The sequence below is a fragment of the Neopelma chrysocephalum genome, unplaced genomic scaffold (genome assembly GCF_003984885.1).
Source record: "Neopelma chrysocephalum unplaced genomic scaffold, ASM398488v2 Primary Assembly neopelma1_60, whole genome shotgun sequence".
Lineage (NCBI taxonomy): Eukaryota > Metazoa > Chordata > Aves > Passeriformes > Pipridae > Neopelma > Neopelma chrysocephalum.
The window spans coordinates 2,936,393-2,951,556 of NW_020897715.1; the positions used below are offsets into that span (position 1 = coordinate 2,936,393).

The following is a 15,164-nucleotide window of genomic DNA, read 5'->3' on the forward strand; positions in this document are numbered from 1 at the left end:
TTGTAAATTAATTATATTACTTCTTTTTTTTAAGTTTTGTTTATCTGATACCAGGCCCTGGTATCTGATAGTCACTGAGTATGACCTAAGTCAAAAGAACTTCTAGTATTTCAAAAGCCAACTTGATTTTGTTTTGCTTTGTTTTGTTTTGTAGCTTCACTTGTAGGAAGAGCACAGAGTATCTCCCACATTCTAATGCAGCTAGTGGAAGAGAAGTCTAGTATGAAAAAATACAAAAAGGAACAAGGGAACAAGATAACAAAAGCCATGAAAAGCTAGAGAAGAAAGGAGGGAGGGACAGGAAAACCAAATGGCTTTAAAAGGGAGAAGAAAATGTAGGAGGGAGAGAAGATGACAGCCAGGATGAGAAAAGGCAGTGAAAGAAAAAGTGCTTAGTAATAAGATCTCTCTAAGTAAAGATGTAATTTTTTTTTTTAAGAAATATGTCAAAGCTCACTGGTTGAATATTTTCTGTGGCTGAAAACTTAATGTGATTGTGATCAAGAAATCATTGGAATAAGACATTAAGCTTTGCAGTTCTGGGTAAACGGTTGGACTCAATGATCTTAGAGGTCTTTTCTAACCTAAATGATTCAATGATTCTAAATAGAAACTATATACATAGTGGTTTTCAATACACTGAACTGCAGAACATGTATTGCATGATGGGAGCACCTGCACATTCCTACGGTGTTGACATTCCCACAAGTACATTGCAAATCTCTACCCATTGTGGCAGCTGTGAGTTGTATGTGGTGTTATGGATCAAACTGAACAGTATTTCTTGACTGCACCATCGGGAGAAATTTATTTGGGACTTTTGGGTGAGTTTATTCTATTCATTGGGGTTTGACAGATTGGAATTACGTACACAATATTCAGTAATAGTGTCTGCAGAAGGGTTTTTAAGCAGTGCTTTCTCCAGCTCCTTCTTCCAGAATCCCTGGTTTCTTAGGTTTCTGTTTTTTATGAGATTTTTCCTTGGGAAAATATTAGGACGCCACACAGAGAAGTGAGTTATCACCTGGAAAAATTTTGGTAGGATGGCAGTTATAGATCTTAAACGTTTTTAAGAAAGCAGTTCTAACACTACTCCTCAGAAACATAGTCTTTCCTTTCCTTCTACTTCTTGGGTATTTCTTATCAGTTTCTTGTCTCATGAGTTTAGATGGGATATACATAGCATTTATTCAAGTCATTTGTACAGAAAGGTACAAAGCAGGAAGATATTGCCCTGACTTCTATTGTTTTAACTATACTGATGCTGCTAAAGAAAAAAAAATAGTTAGAAAACCCCTTGAAGTTGATACCAATCTCATAAAACACTAATAAAATATACTTTGTAATATTAAATATTTTTTTCTCTGTCAGCTAAAAACTAGAAAAGTTTGTCAATTTTTTTTTGTTTCCTTTGGATTTGTAGCATTTGCATATGGAAGTTTGTGTTGTCACTGTTCTCTCTTGTTGAATCTGTTCTTGAAGAAACGAGAAACTGCACCTTGGTCCTTCAGTGGAAAAACTGACCTCTTTAATTAATGAAGATTACACAGAAATTAAAGTGCAGTGTTGATTAGCTGAATGTCATGGGGGGTCACTGCATAATTTCAGATGCTCGAGAGAGTTTCCCATATGCTTAATAGGCGTCGTGACCCTGTATTAGTTGAAACGGAAGTTTGAACAAGGGAGCAAAGGGCACAGCTTTCCAATCTAGTTACATGAACCAGTGTGAAACACAGAGGCATGTCCCCTGGACTAGATAGATATTATCTGAAAGCAATAGTTAATGCTTCCACTGTTAAATAAAAAGATTATCTAGTGTGTCTTTGAATGTTTTTCTAATCTCTTCTGCAGGTCTGGCATTCCACCAGTGTAACTAGAGTATGGTGTGATTAAATATATCTATTGATGGATCTAATGAGAATATGGAGGATTCATTTGAAAACATATCCAAATTTTATTTTTTAATTAAATTTATGTTTAACATTGTTACAGAAGCAGGGAATTGCCAATGTCGATTAATGCCATTGACATGATTCCTTATTAATTGGTCGTTGCCAAATAATTAATCATTGACTGGATGCGTAGTTTAGTCTTTTCAGTTAATGAAAGACTGTTCATTTTCTGGAGGAAAAATCTGGAAATACTAATAGATTCTATAGCCCTGCAGTGTTCTGAAGGCTGCATTAGGCTGAAAAAAGGCAAGAGAACAGTTACTTAGAGAAAATATATAAAGATCATTTTCCATCTGTTGCAAATGTTGCATTTTGACTTTTAATATGCTTTGTACTTGTTTTAGAGTGATTTGCATTTTACAGAAGTAAAATTTGAGTTAACATGAGTTTTTGGAGTGCTTGTATTTCAGTTCTTAAATACTTAATGTTGCTTTTGTGATTTTCGCATACAGATATTAAAGGAAAAAATTCAAGCAAAAATCAGTTATGACTTTTTCGTGGCAGATAACCAGCGGGTCACCTTCTGAAAGCTATTTTGACTTTGTGAGCCAGAAGGTCCTTATGGAGTACTAGGCATCAGCTAAGATCCTTGAAAGGAACCAGGATGCTGCCCAAGGAGTGTTCCAAGGTCAATGATCCCTAATCAAGCAGCCACCACAGAAAGCAGGATGGTCTGTGAGCACAATAGCATGTGGTCTACAGGTGCTCTCTGTATAAGGTAAGAAAACTGAATTGGGCCTAAGTATGCATACCAAGGCTAAATGGGATTACTTGTCCTGGGGAGCATGTGAAGCAAAGAGTAACAGATCCACTGCAACCCAAATGGTTTGGGGACCATCTGGGAGTGGGACCTGCAAAGGCAAAAAATGCCTGGGTAACTGTCAGAGCCCTGAGGGTGCTAAAGGGGATTCCTGACCCTGAGCTCTCTCCTGTGGGCCCTGGAGCCCCACGTCAGCTCGTCCTGGGGCCACTGGCCCACTGACACTGGAGGTTGGTCTGTCTGCAGCCCATGGCAGTGGTGCCTGCAGCCTGGCTGGGAGCTTTGTTGTCCTGAACTGTGGAGTCCCTTCCCAGCTTGGCATTGGCTCTGCCCTGGTGCTGCTGACCTGCCTGGCAGTCACCAGAATGTCTGAACCCTGGTCTGATCCTGACTTCCCAGTCTGGTGTCAAACCTGCCTCATCACAGACTCTCTTGGCGATCTAGACTCAAGGCTGGGTCCCCTTCACCCAATCTGCCCTTGCCTCTCCCTGCCATGTAGGATGTGCCTTAGGCAGAAAGGCCCATGCTCTGGCAGCCCAGGGATCCCCCTTGGCTCCCAGCTTTTCCATTGCTTGCGGAGCAGCTGGCCCATTGCTGTGCCGGGCAAGTAATTATACTTATATTTACTCTGTATCAGTAACATCACATTACCTGTGATTGACAGATAATGACATAAGAAACACTAGATTTAGGTACATATATAGCAAAATTGGAAAAACTGGCAAGTGGTTTATTTGTTACATGAGACATGGTGGTACAGGAAGCCAAAAAGGAAGGTCCAAAAATAGGGATAAAACAGAGAAGGAGGTATGAAGTCAGTTGATGAGGAGAGGGGGGATGATGGTAGGAGTGCAAATTTTTGCAGAGGCCGACCTACAGATCCAAGCCCACTTGGAGGAACCACCTCTTGATCAACATACTGGACTGTAAACCAGATCTACTTCCAAAAGACTTGATGTAGGGGCTCAGAACAAAGAGTGATGGGCCTCCACCCTCATATGAGAGAGTTCAAATGTGAGTGAACATTGCATTTCCTTTACTGAGAAGTAGAATTTTGCCCTAAAACTATTTGTTAGCTTTAGATACATTTTGCGCTTTAGGATGTTGTATACTTTTTTCACTTTTTAATTTTTTTTTTTAATTTTTCCTTTGCCCAGATCTTTTTATTCTAAACTTTCTGGATCCTCTAAACCTTGGAATTTGCTCTATGCATGTTTCCCATCCATACATTTAAAGGTATCAAGCAATTTCTTTTTTGTCTTTAAGGAAAAGAGGAGAGGGAGCTGAACTTGATACTCAGATTTTCAACTTAATACTTGTATTGCCAATCTGATTTAATACATAAAAGAATAAGACCACTTGTGCATGTGTTCGGTTTGGCTCTTTAGTGATGTGAACGCCAAAATATCCTTCAGAAATAAGTTTATGTCTAAAACTGATGTACATTCGGGGGGAGGAAAATAAAAAACAATTTATTTGAATGAAATTCATGGATTTCAGTTTTATCGTGGACTTTCCAAATAGTTTTTCAATGTGAATTTTATATATTTGGATTCTGTTACAGCTCATGCTTGTGGCAAATGACAGTCTGATCAGTGTCTATTCAGATAAACTCTTGCCACAATTGATGTTAGATCTTACATATTCTTTGTAAAGTTTGATCTTGATTATTTTTATTTTTAATAATGAATATTATTACCTATGGTTGTTGAATAGTCAAACTAGTCAAAGGTAAAAAGAAGTGGTTTTAGTTCCTAGGAAACAAGGTTGCTGAGAAGTTGAAAATTTTTCTTAATCACTTTAAACATACCAACTCCATAAATGCTGAGTGGTGACAGTGGAGCATTTTTAGATCATTCTAAGAACACCTGAAAGAGAAATTAATTGCAATTTTGGTTTAGTTTTATTCTTTGCATAATCTAATTTTATATTTAATTCATTTTTCTCATAGCTTGTCCTCACTTATAATGTTAAATTATTGAAGGTTTTGATTAAGCCTGTTGTTAGCTCTTAAACCTGAAGTAAGAACATGACATATTCAAAACAGAGATAGTAAAACCTTGTTTGAAAACACAGTCTATAAATGATCTTTCCCAAGTTGTTTAATGTTTATTCAATACTGTTTTCTCTGCTGCTATTCACACAACACATAAAAAAAGAAGCAACATTAATGTGAAGTTTTCAAGCCTAGCAAAACTGCTGGTTTATGTGAATTCTAATAGCCTACAGAATGTAGAAGACATTGAAAGTAATTTCTGAATTCACAGCCTACACCCTCCAGGGACAGCTTGTATACATAATTCCTTATGCAAATATTTAAAGGTTTGTGCTATATCTTCCAGAATATATTTTCATTTCTGATTTTTCTTCTTTGCTCAGTTGCATTTTGAGTGCTGGAATCTGTAGATGTGGGTAAAATTGAAAAAACAGGTCAAAAAATGAGAAGTGTTTGGTTGCTTTAATAGCATTGTTCTTGGAAGTGTCAGTCTAGGAACCTGACTTTCTAGGTTAGGAAACACGACAGTTTAAATAAAGTTATGCTCAAAAAAGCAGTAATTACCGTTTTCATGAATGCATAAATTGCAAATATTTTTTGTGTTATTTTAACATAGAATTGTTGGTACACTAAAGAAGATGAGGTAACCTCTTTTTTTTTAAAGTATTCTCCCTACTTTCAGTAAAAAGGCAAAGTAAATAAAACAAAACAGTTGTTCTGTTTTCCTGTGAACTTTGAAGGACTTGTGCGTTTCTTCTCTTTAGAGTTTCTCACTTCACTTGCAGACTTTTGGTAACAATTTCACTTTAAGACAATGAAGACTGTTCTTCCAAAATTAGGAATTTTCTTCCTGAAAATTAGGGCACAAAAGAAAAAACCGTGTTGAAAGCATGTTTTTTTAAAATAAACTCCTCAATCAGTTTCTATGTTGTGTTTTTTTCTGATGTTGTTGATGCTGAGAAGCTGACAGTGTGATGTCCACAAGACTCACAAAAATTCAAACAAAATCAAGCACACTTGAGAAATATGTATGCTCAGTTTAGTGAACCAAGAATTAAAATGTTGATCATCTTCCTAAATTCAGCTTTCAGGTGCAGGAATTCTATGCCTTGACCTGTCTTTCAGATTTTTTTTTTATTTTGTCTAATGTATTTGTTCATCAGGGGTAGTAATAATTAAATATAAGGTAAAAATCCTCTCCAAAGAAATCCTACATGACTTTTAGTGTGATCCGAACCCTAAAAATAGTTCCTTTCAATAACAGCTTTAGGGCAAGTTTAGTTCACTAGGGTGTTATTGTGAAGGCAAAGACTGATTCATGTGAAGTGCGACAGTTATGTAAGATGAGAGAATTCCTGCTGTAGCCATAATCCCCTCTTGCCTGGCTTCTGCTTGGAAGAGTTCTAGTCACAGGTCCTTGTTGGATAGGGAGCTGCAGGACTTGGGTGGCTGAGGTCATTTTAGAGAGATGTCCTGTTTCTCACATCACTCTGGTGTCTTCTAGGATCTTTCCTCAGGCTTCCTGTACAAAAGGCATTTGATCCTTCCTTGGCTAGTCTCTGCTTGGAATTTAGGGAGGGTGTTTCCGTTATGAAGCACCAGGTCTTGCAGCCACAAACAATCTTAAAATGTCCACTCTTTTTTTCCAAGCTGACTTCTTTCCAGATACTTTGAAATTTTGTTGAATTGCAGTGTCTAATCTCCTTCAAAAAGCCCCTTTACATGGTCAGTAATGAATAGCACACCCTAACTTTACAAACATTTTAGTCTATGGAAGCTCATTACTGTGATAATCCAGTTATTTCTTTTGCTATGGATATGGTATTTGTTATTTGGATAGTAGTTGAAAAGTGTTCTCTTCCCCAAGGTCATGAAATTCTGAAGGATGTATGTAACACATAGGCACTTCAGATTTCCTCACCTAGGTATTCCACGTTTCTTCGTGGTTCATCTCCTGTCTTGCAGTTGATACTCCTTGTCCAGTTACCTTTTCCTTAGTCCTGAACTGTACCTCAGTACTGTTCAACAGGCTTTCTGTCCAAGTGACCTGCATCTCCACAGATCAAGTGGATATGTGTTGGTTCACCACTCAGGTTGAGAAGTGAAGTTTTATTGTATTTTGAAATTTTTGCCAAAAAACTCTCCCTTTTTATTTAAAAATATTATTACAAGCCTTATTGATCTCATTAGCTTGTTCATTTCAAGTGTAACATAAATTTCTTTAACTTTCTACCATCTTTTACGTAATGGTCAGCCAGGATATGCCTTTATTGGGTTCTCGTATGTCTTTTTTTCAATTATTCTAAAATTTTTAAATTTACTGGCTTAATCATCTTCTCAAAAATGCCTGTCACAGGCTTCTATTTCCTATGTATTATGTTAGTTACCTTGGTCTTGTCTGATAGTGCTCTTTCCTTTTTAAATATTGTAGGGGTCTTTTGTGGTTTATATTACTTCTGTCTGTAACAGGGTGTTTTTCAGCACCTAATTTTAGATCTAGTTTTCTTTGCTGTTCTTTTCTTATATCCCAAGTGTGTTCTCATCTGTCCATCCCTGTAAAATAGACAAAGGCAACAATTCTGCTGGAATTCTCTTTCATTTTGTGTTCTCTCAGGTCCCTGATTTTCCTACAGTGAATAATAGAATTATTAGATACTAAAATTTACTCATTTCATCCTCATTAACTATTGACCCTGTCTAATATCTTAGTGCAGCTTTTTGTGAAGGTGCTTTACCATTTGATGCCACTGACGGAGCAGCTACAGACTTGGTGACATTAGGCTGGTTTGCTAAATGGGAAAACTAAAAGTATCCAAAAGTAGTAGAATAAATAGAAGAAAGATGCCTTTAAGAAATGGAAGACAATAAAGGATAAACCTAGTAAATTCTGATTTGTTTTTACAGTGTTTTAATGTTTTATTTTGGGGGAAAAAAGAAATAAATTTCATATTGTGCTGCATAATGTGGATGAGGAATGAGTACTTTTCTGTGTTATGTTTGCCAGTACACCTGTGATTTAGAAAAAAAAAAAATTTCTTCAAGATGAGTTGGTGCAATTTTGCTTCTGGAGAGTTAGCTAGTGCTTAAGTGTATGTAAATTATAGCAATCAAAATGTATGATTACTGAATCTTTGGAATAAACAAGTGGAATCAAGGCTAAAATCCCTTTTTAAGAGGGGAGGTATATACAGTGTAGGGATTACTTGTCACGTGTAATTCTTCTGGGTGAAAACCCACAATATATTGTTTTAATATTTTCCTCTGTAGCCAACACAATGTACAATTAATGACTAACTTGGTGATGTAGAGTATTTTCCCAGGCTTAAAACAGCCAAGGTGCAAAGTGCTTCATGAATATCAGGCACTATCTTTGCTTGATAGATCAGGATTTAATCAGACAGCCTGGGACCATCTATTTGTTCTACAGCCTGGATAAAGGTTATTGTATTGTTTTCTATATCTTGACTATGAAAGAATGCTGACATAAGGGCATGGAACAATTATTTTTTGCTTGTGAGAGTTCTGAGAAATGTGCTATGAGAAGCTCATAAAAGTGTATCAGAATCAACCTGAAAGTATCCATAGCAGCAGAATCACCACTTCATGCTGATTTGCCCCATCAAATACTCAACATTATTAAGTCTTAATTTTAAATCGCCTAATTGTCACTTTTGGCCATCCATTCCTGTTCTCTGCTGAACTGGAGTCTCTTGTCTGAAGTCCATTTTTTTCTCTGCAGAGGTGTTTCTGTGTTGTTGTGTCTGTTTTGATTCTTGAGAACATAAACTTCATTATGCCCTGCCTGAGAGATTAAATCACCTTATTTTTCTTACTATTCTTGCACGTGCATCTAAGCACTCCCATCTTCTTTTTTTAACTACAGCATCTCACTAAAAATTCATTGAATTACATGTTCATTCAGACCTCCAGAGACAGTGTTTTCTGGAAGATTGTCCTCATTCTTAAATATTTTCCCTGTTTTTCTGTTTCTGTCATAGCATAACTTAGCTGTGCTTAGGCAGACTTTGTTTCAAATAGCTTCCATATGAAAAGAAACCATTTTTTTTCTGGCCATTACCAACAAACCAGCCATTTCCTGTTGCTCAAAATCTTACCAGAAGTGTTTTATTCTTTAATTTTCTTCCAGAGCTTTGATGAAACAGAGTAGTCACTGAGTGAAGCATGATACCGGTGATCTTGTCCTATGTTTTGCACAACACAGAGATACAAAACCAGGAATTCAGTTATGTGTTCGTAGTTTCATAGGAGCCGTGTACTTGCCTCAGGGATTAAAAACAAGAATGTAGTCTCTCTGTTGTTGCCAGAACTACTGAGGCAGCTGAATATTCTCTATGCATTCTTTTGCTTCTGTTTTTCCAGGACCATGTGAAGTGTTAAATATGGGGCATGAAAATGGAGTTCACCATGGACATGGGTCTCTTGAGGCTACAAGCCTCTGGAGTGGTGAGTTTACCAGTTTCTTTAACATGGAAATCTGTTACTTTCTGAGATTGTTGAATAGTGCAAAAGGTATTAATTGAGTGTAAAGGAAAGTATATTTTTATGACAACTGGACTACAGAAATAGCAATGACTTATACAAGGTCTTCAAAGTTTCTAATTATGAAACCCACATAGAAAGAGGTGTAATTTTTATAAATAAAGGATGGACAAAACCTTAGTGATCATCAAATGGCTGACAGCTGCTTGCTTAATGTCCTTCTATTTCTGTTGCTGCTTTAAAACTACTGCACACCTGAGTGGCTGCTGGGGGCTTGTGGGGGGCACAGTTGTTTTAAATTCATAGGACTCCTTCCCCAGAAAAACACCTGTAGAAAAATGATGTTTAAAACTGCTCAGACATCAGGTCTCCTGGGAATATTCAAGCACACAACACTGAAGTGAATTTGAAATTTCATCACCATTCTTACTGTGATTGGAATAAATGACAAGGGAAGCAAGGTTTTCAATACCATCCTCTTCAGTGCATGAAGTAACACAAGCAGAAAGATCCCTTTTAAAGAGGTATAAAAGGATTCTAAAATTCCCCAATCTGAAGATAAGGATTGCTTACAGATGAGTGGATTAAAGGGGGATGGTGGAGTGTTTAATTTGTCTTAATTTTTTGTTTTGCCATATTTTGATATAGTGATGTAGACAACTAAGGGAGGAGAGTGTTAAGGAGTTGTTAGATCTGCTTTTTGCTCTGTGGATATGGCTGAGCTTTTGGCTAACTCTAGACAATTGTAATCCCTAATCGTGCCGATTGTAATTGTGTTTAAAACTACCCAGCAAATAAAATGGCCGTCTCATATTTTAAGGAATTATTTACAGAATCGTCCAAAAATTTCGGACTTGTGTAAAGGGACCATACGAGCAGCATAAATGTGATGGTATGACAGATGTGCTTGGGTGAACTAAACCTACTCTAATTTACTTATATGGATTTGCATTGTGAACTGAACACTGTGATCAGACGGTGCAAACAAGTTCTGACAGCAGCAGCTTCAGTCCTGCTGTGCTTTGCCTCTTTAGCCTCACTGTTTGACTTTGGGGAATCAGATATGCTCTGGTGCATCTCTCTTCCAACCTCAGATGTAAAATTAGTTAAAACTCAGTCTGATTCAATGTTACTATTTAAGTAAGCACTATGGCTACCACAGCTATTGCTACCTGGCAATACTTGGTTCATTATATGGCCACAGGCTCCTAGATAGTTTGTAGCAGTGGAGAGGACAGGTCGTAGTGACAGCATAGTTGGGAAGAACCTTCTGGCGAGCTCTGAACTAGGAATGATCTTCCCAATTTTTACCTGTGTGATTTCTTGTAACTACCCACTGATGATAAAGTTGTGATAAATCAGATTGCTTCTCCTCCTTTCTTTCTACTCTTCTGATTTGCCCAGTTAGCTGTATCCCATTCCCAGCTAAGTCAGTGGCAGTGTTCCCTTTGATTGTTCTAAGTCTCAATCAGTATGTTTTTGTGAAATTATTTTTTGTATAAGAACGTTAAGTCTCGAAATTCTGGTTTTGTAGTGATATTGGAAGTAAGTATTGCAATATGAGGTGCAGGATATCCTTCACTAGGTAGAAATGTCCAACTTTTCAACATTAAAGAACATGAAGATTTACTCTTTAAGCTTATAGTAGTTCCCACCTGAAGTACTGTGTTCACTTCTGAGCTCTTCACTGCAAGGAAGGGGTGGATGTGCTGGAGAGAGTCCATAAAGGGGCTCTTAAGATAAGGGACTAAAGAATCTTTCATATGGGGAAAGGCTGAGAGATCTGGGACTGCTTAGCTTAGATAAGGCTCAAAGAGATCCTCTTAATGTGAATAAATACAGAGCATGAAGGAACAGGCCCCAGTACCACTGACCAGTAAATTGTACATATCCCTAACAAGCAGGTGTCACGTACTCAGAACCTCACAGTAAAGAATTTATTCCGAATTTCTAAACCTACTCTCTCAATTTGAAGCCATTTCCCCTTGTCCTTTTGCTACATGTAAATAGTCTCTCTCCATCTTTCCTGTGGGCTCCCTTCAGGTACTGGAAGGCCACCATTAGGTCACCCTGAAGCCTTCTCCTCTCCAGGCAGAACAACCCCAATTCTCTCAGCCTTTCCTCGCAGGAGAGGTGCTTCATCCCTCTAATCAATTTGGTGGCCCTCCTCTGGACTTGCTGCATATGTTTATATGTAATTAATTATATCTGTATTTTCCTGTATTGGTAATTTTTCACCCTGTAAACAACACATATACAAGGCCCAGTACAAAATAACTCATAGTTTATTCTGCAGTTGGCTCTTACGACTGACTAATCTTTCCTCAACAAATTTCAGTTGATGCTAGACTAAAGAGGATGATCAAATAGTATTCAAACTTGGGAGGAGAATGCTAGGAGATGAAATATGTTTGCAAAGACTAATAATTCATATGCACAAGGTAAAGTCATACTAGGAAAGCAAGAAATTTAGCACAGTTGTCTACCTATGTTATAAAAATGAAATACAAGTTCTTGGTTGTGTGACTAAACAAGCACATTTATTGCCAAGGCAAGTGGAGGAGTGTGTCATGAAAGCCAAATTTGCTTCTCATCCACTAGAAATAAGGGAGTGTAGCTTTCAATAGAAAAAAGGTTCAGCTTTTATTTAAGGATGGTTGAAAAGAGAAATGTATTTTTCAAGCATATTAAGGGAATTATAAAACTAATTATGTATGAAAATTAAAATAATTGAAAGTAAATCAGAATCAATTGACAGCTGCCACTCTTTCTAATTTACTTTGTTGTGTCTAGCAATTGTAAGTACTGAATGCAATGCGTAAAGTGCGATTTCATTTCACAGCACTGTCTGAGCAGACTCCCACCAGAAAAATACAGCATAGCAGTCATGAATGCCCTTTCTCAGCTCATTCATCAGGGCACTGTCTGATTATCTGGACTTGAATTTTATGCAGCATTTCCATTTGGGGGAGAAAAAAACAAAACAACAGCATCCCTAAATTCTTTTCAAGTTGCTCTTTCTTTGTTTTCGAGTTGCAATCTTGCTGACCTGGAACGGAAGAAAAATGTAGAGGCGACATTTGTGTCACGTAATTGGTGTCATTAGCAATTTCTTCACCATGAAGGAAAAAGTAATAGCGGGTCTTGGATAGTACAGTCCTCCTGGGAAGAAGGAAATAAATTGAGATTACAGTACTGTTTCTTTCTAGGCAGGACCAATCAAGATTCAGACCATCTGACTATGAACAGCTGGTTCTGAAAAAGCAGAATCTTTTCTTTTGGAGAGGAGGAGCTGATGTGGAACTGCATCTCACAGGTACATAAACATAAGTCTTGTCAGAAAGGACAGAACACATGTTAAACCTGTTCATGGTGAAAGCAGACATGAACCAAATATTTCTGTGGACTACCCACCCTTCTGAAGTGCCTAAGGGGAAAAGCTTGTGGATGACTGTAGTGCTTCAAAGTCAAGTGACAGATCTTGAATGACTACCCAGCGTAAAAGTGTTGGGTGTCTGGGAAAGCTCTTTGGTCTGAAATGACCCACACAAATTCAAAATGATCTGTTTTTATAATGCCCGCGTACATTCTGCTGGAGTAGAGAATAATAAACCAAGGGTATCGGCTCCTATCAGCTTTGAAATTATTTTGAATATTAATTTTTAAATGATTTGAGGCTGCTCTTGCAGCGTGCATACTAATTTAAATATGACATTTCGGCAAGAGATGTGCTAAACCAACTGAAGTTCACAAATTACAGAACTCTTTCCTCTATAAAGGTCATTATTTAATGTGATAGACAAAAGGTATCTGAAGGACATATACCTTCAGATAATGACGCTGTAGAGAGTGTTTTGAGATCCTTTCTTGAAGAGCTGGATCATATTATCATTGCTAGTCAGGTTAGTTTAAAACACCAGTGGGTGCTGGGTAATTTGATACTCATGCAGAAAAAGCAACTGAACAACTGAGAAGTGGTTTAGTTAACTTGCAAGTCTAGGGTTGTGTTGAGAATGAAGGTCAAAATTCTAGTTGACCTTAGAAATGATCACGTTCTTTAGGAAAGAGGACTCAGAAATCCTCTCTTGCTCATATGTATGGAAGCCTATGGCTTCTATGATGATCTGCTCCATAGTGTTCCCAGCTAACTGAGGTGAGCTGGACAGGCCTTGATAATCCTTCTTAACTTAGAGTGTAGCCTTTGTCTATTTCTGGTCATTGTGAACCGCCCACAGTCATCACAGTTTATCAGAGATGACACAATTGCCTCAAAGTTGATGGCAGCCCAGCACTTTCAGATATATTCTCTCTGGATCTCCAGACTTGTGTATGTTAAGTTTAATTAAGGAGTCCTTGATTCTTTTCTGCAGTGGGTAATACTTCTCTTCCATAGGTTTTGCCATCACCAGGGACCTGGGAGACCTGAGAAGAAACCCTGTTAGAAATGACTGAGGTACTTTTCCAGCCTTTTCCATACCTGCTTCATTCAGCAGCAGATACACATCATCTTAATTTTTGTGCTGATTTCTTTATAGAAGCTTTTATTCTCTTTCATGCCCCCCACTAGTTTTAACTTGAGCTTCCATTTGACTGGCTGTGTTCCATTTGTTGTGTCATGCCTGGGTGATGCTTCTGTGCTCCTCCCAAGGAGCCTGTTCCCATTTCCACCATCTGGAGACTTTTTTTTGTTTTGTTGTTTTTTTGGTTGTTTTGGTTGGGGGGTTTTGTTTTGGTTTTTTTGTTTGTTTTTGGTTTTTGTTTACTTTGAGCTTGGATAGGAGTTTCTCATTTAGCCAAGCCATGTCTGCTTTTTCTTTTGCACATCAGAGGGACTATTCATGTGCTTTAAAACTAGAAGCTGTTTCTGGCCCACTTGCCCTACAATACATCCCTCTGAAGCAGACAACTGAACAAGCCAGTCTGACATCTGCAAAACCAGACTCTTTATTTTGCTACTTGTCTTACTTTTTATATTTTTAAACTTTACTATCTCATGGTCATTATAGGCAAGCCTGACATTGACTGTCATTGTCTGCTTGCTTATTTTTATGAGTAGCAGATCCTGCAGAGCAGCTTCTCTAGTAGCTGCAGCAAAAAATTGTCCCCAACACACCTTAGAAATTTGAATTATTGGTATTATGCTTCATTGCCTTTCCAGATGATGCTGAAGTGTTAAATTCCTCCATGAGAACCAAGGTCTGTAACTGTGCCTTAAAGAAGCTTATTTTTTCACTTTCTCTTCCTGACTGAGTTTCCTGTAGGAGCAATCCACCGGCATGTCCATTCTTTTTGGACTTCCTTACACCCTCAGCCTATGCTTTCAGCCAACTTTTTCCCTCTTGACTACAGATGACTATGGTGGAGAGTCATCTGCATAGAGCACATTATCCCCCTCTTTCGTCTTTCCTGGGAAGTCTGTGCCTATCCGTTGCAGTGCTTCATTCCTTGAACAGTTCTTCTATGGCTCCATAATAATCCCATTACATTACAGCTCTGCAACAATGCATGAACATCTAATTCCTTCTGTTTGTCAAATATTGTGTATCTTTTACTGGATTTAATACACATACACAGCTTAGTTGTTTCTATGAATTTCTGTTTCTGTTTTAATTTGAGACAGAGTGACTCTATCTTGAATTTTTGTTTTCAACAGACTTCAAAAAAAATGCAGTGGACTGATGTGAAGAAAGAAGATGGGGGGAAAATATTCCTACTTACTGTAAAAAAAAGCATATTGTGCTTATGGAAATGGTACAGAACCGAGCAGAATAAAACCATGTAGAGAGTAAGAAACTTAGACTCCTTCTCTAGGGTTTACAGTTCTTACAGTACTGAAAGGTGAGTGATAACACTATTGTGGGCACATGAACTGAGATTCATCTAATTTATTTCAAAATACTTACATTTGAACTGCCATTATTTTCCCTTTGACAGCATCGAGCAGAAAATATGTGCT

General features: G+C 37.7%; 1 long non-coding RNA gene across 1 annotated transcript; it reads left to right on the forward strand.

The window, feature by feature from the left end:
• The first annotated feature begins 2,408 nt into the window (after positions 1-2,408).
• Positions 2,409-14,693, forward strand: LOC113966625. The gene is made up of 5 exons (XR_003533903.1): positions 2,409-2,580; positions 9,089-9,172; positions 12,418-12,524; positions 13,602-13,661; positions 14,215-14,693. It is a non-coding gene; the product is annotated as an uncharacterized LOC113966625 (long non-coding RNA).
• Positions 14,694-15,164: the final 471 nt, after the last annotated feature.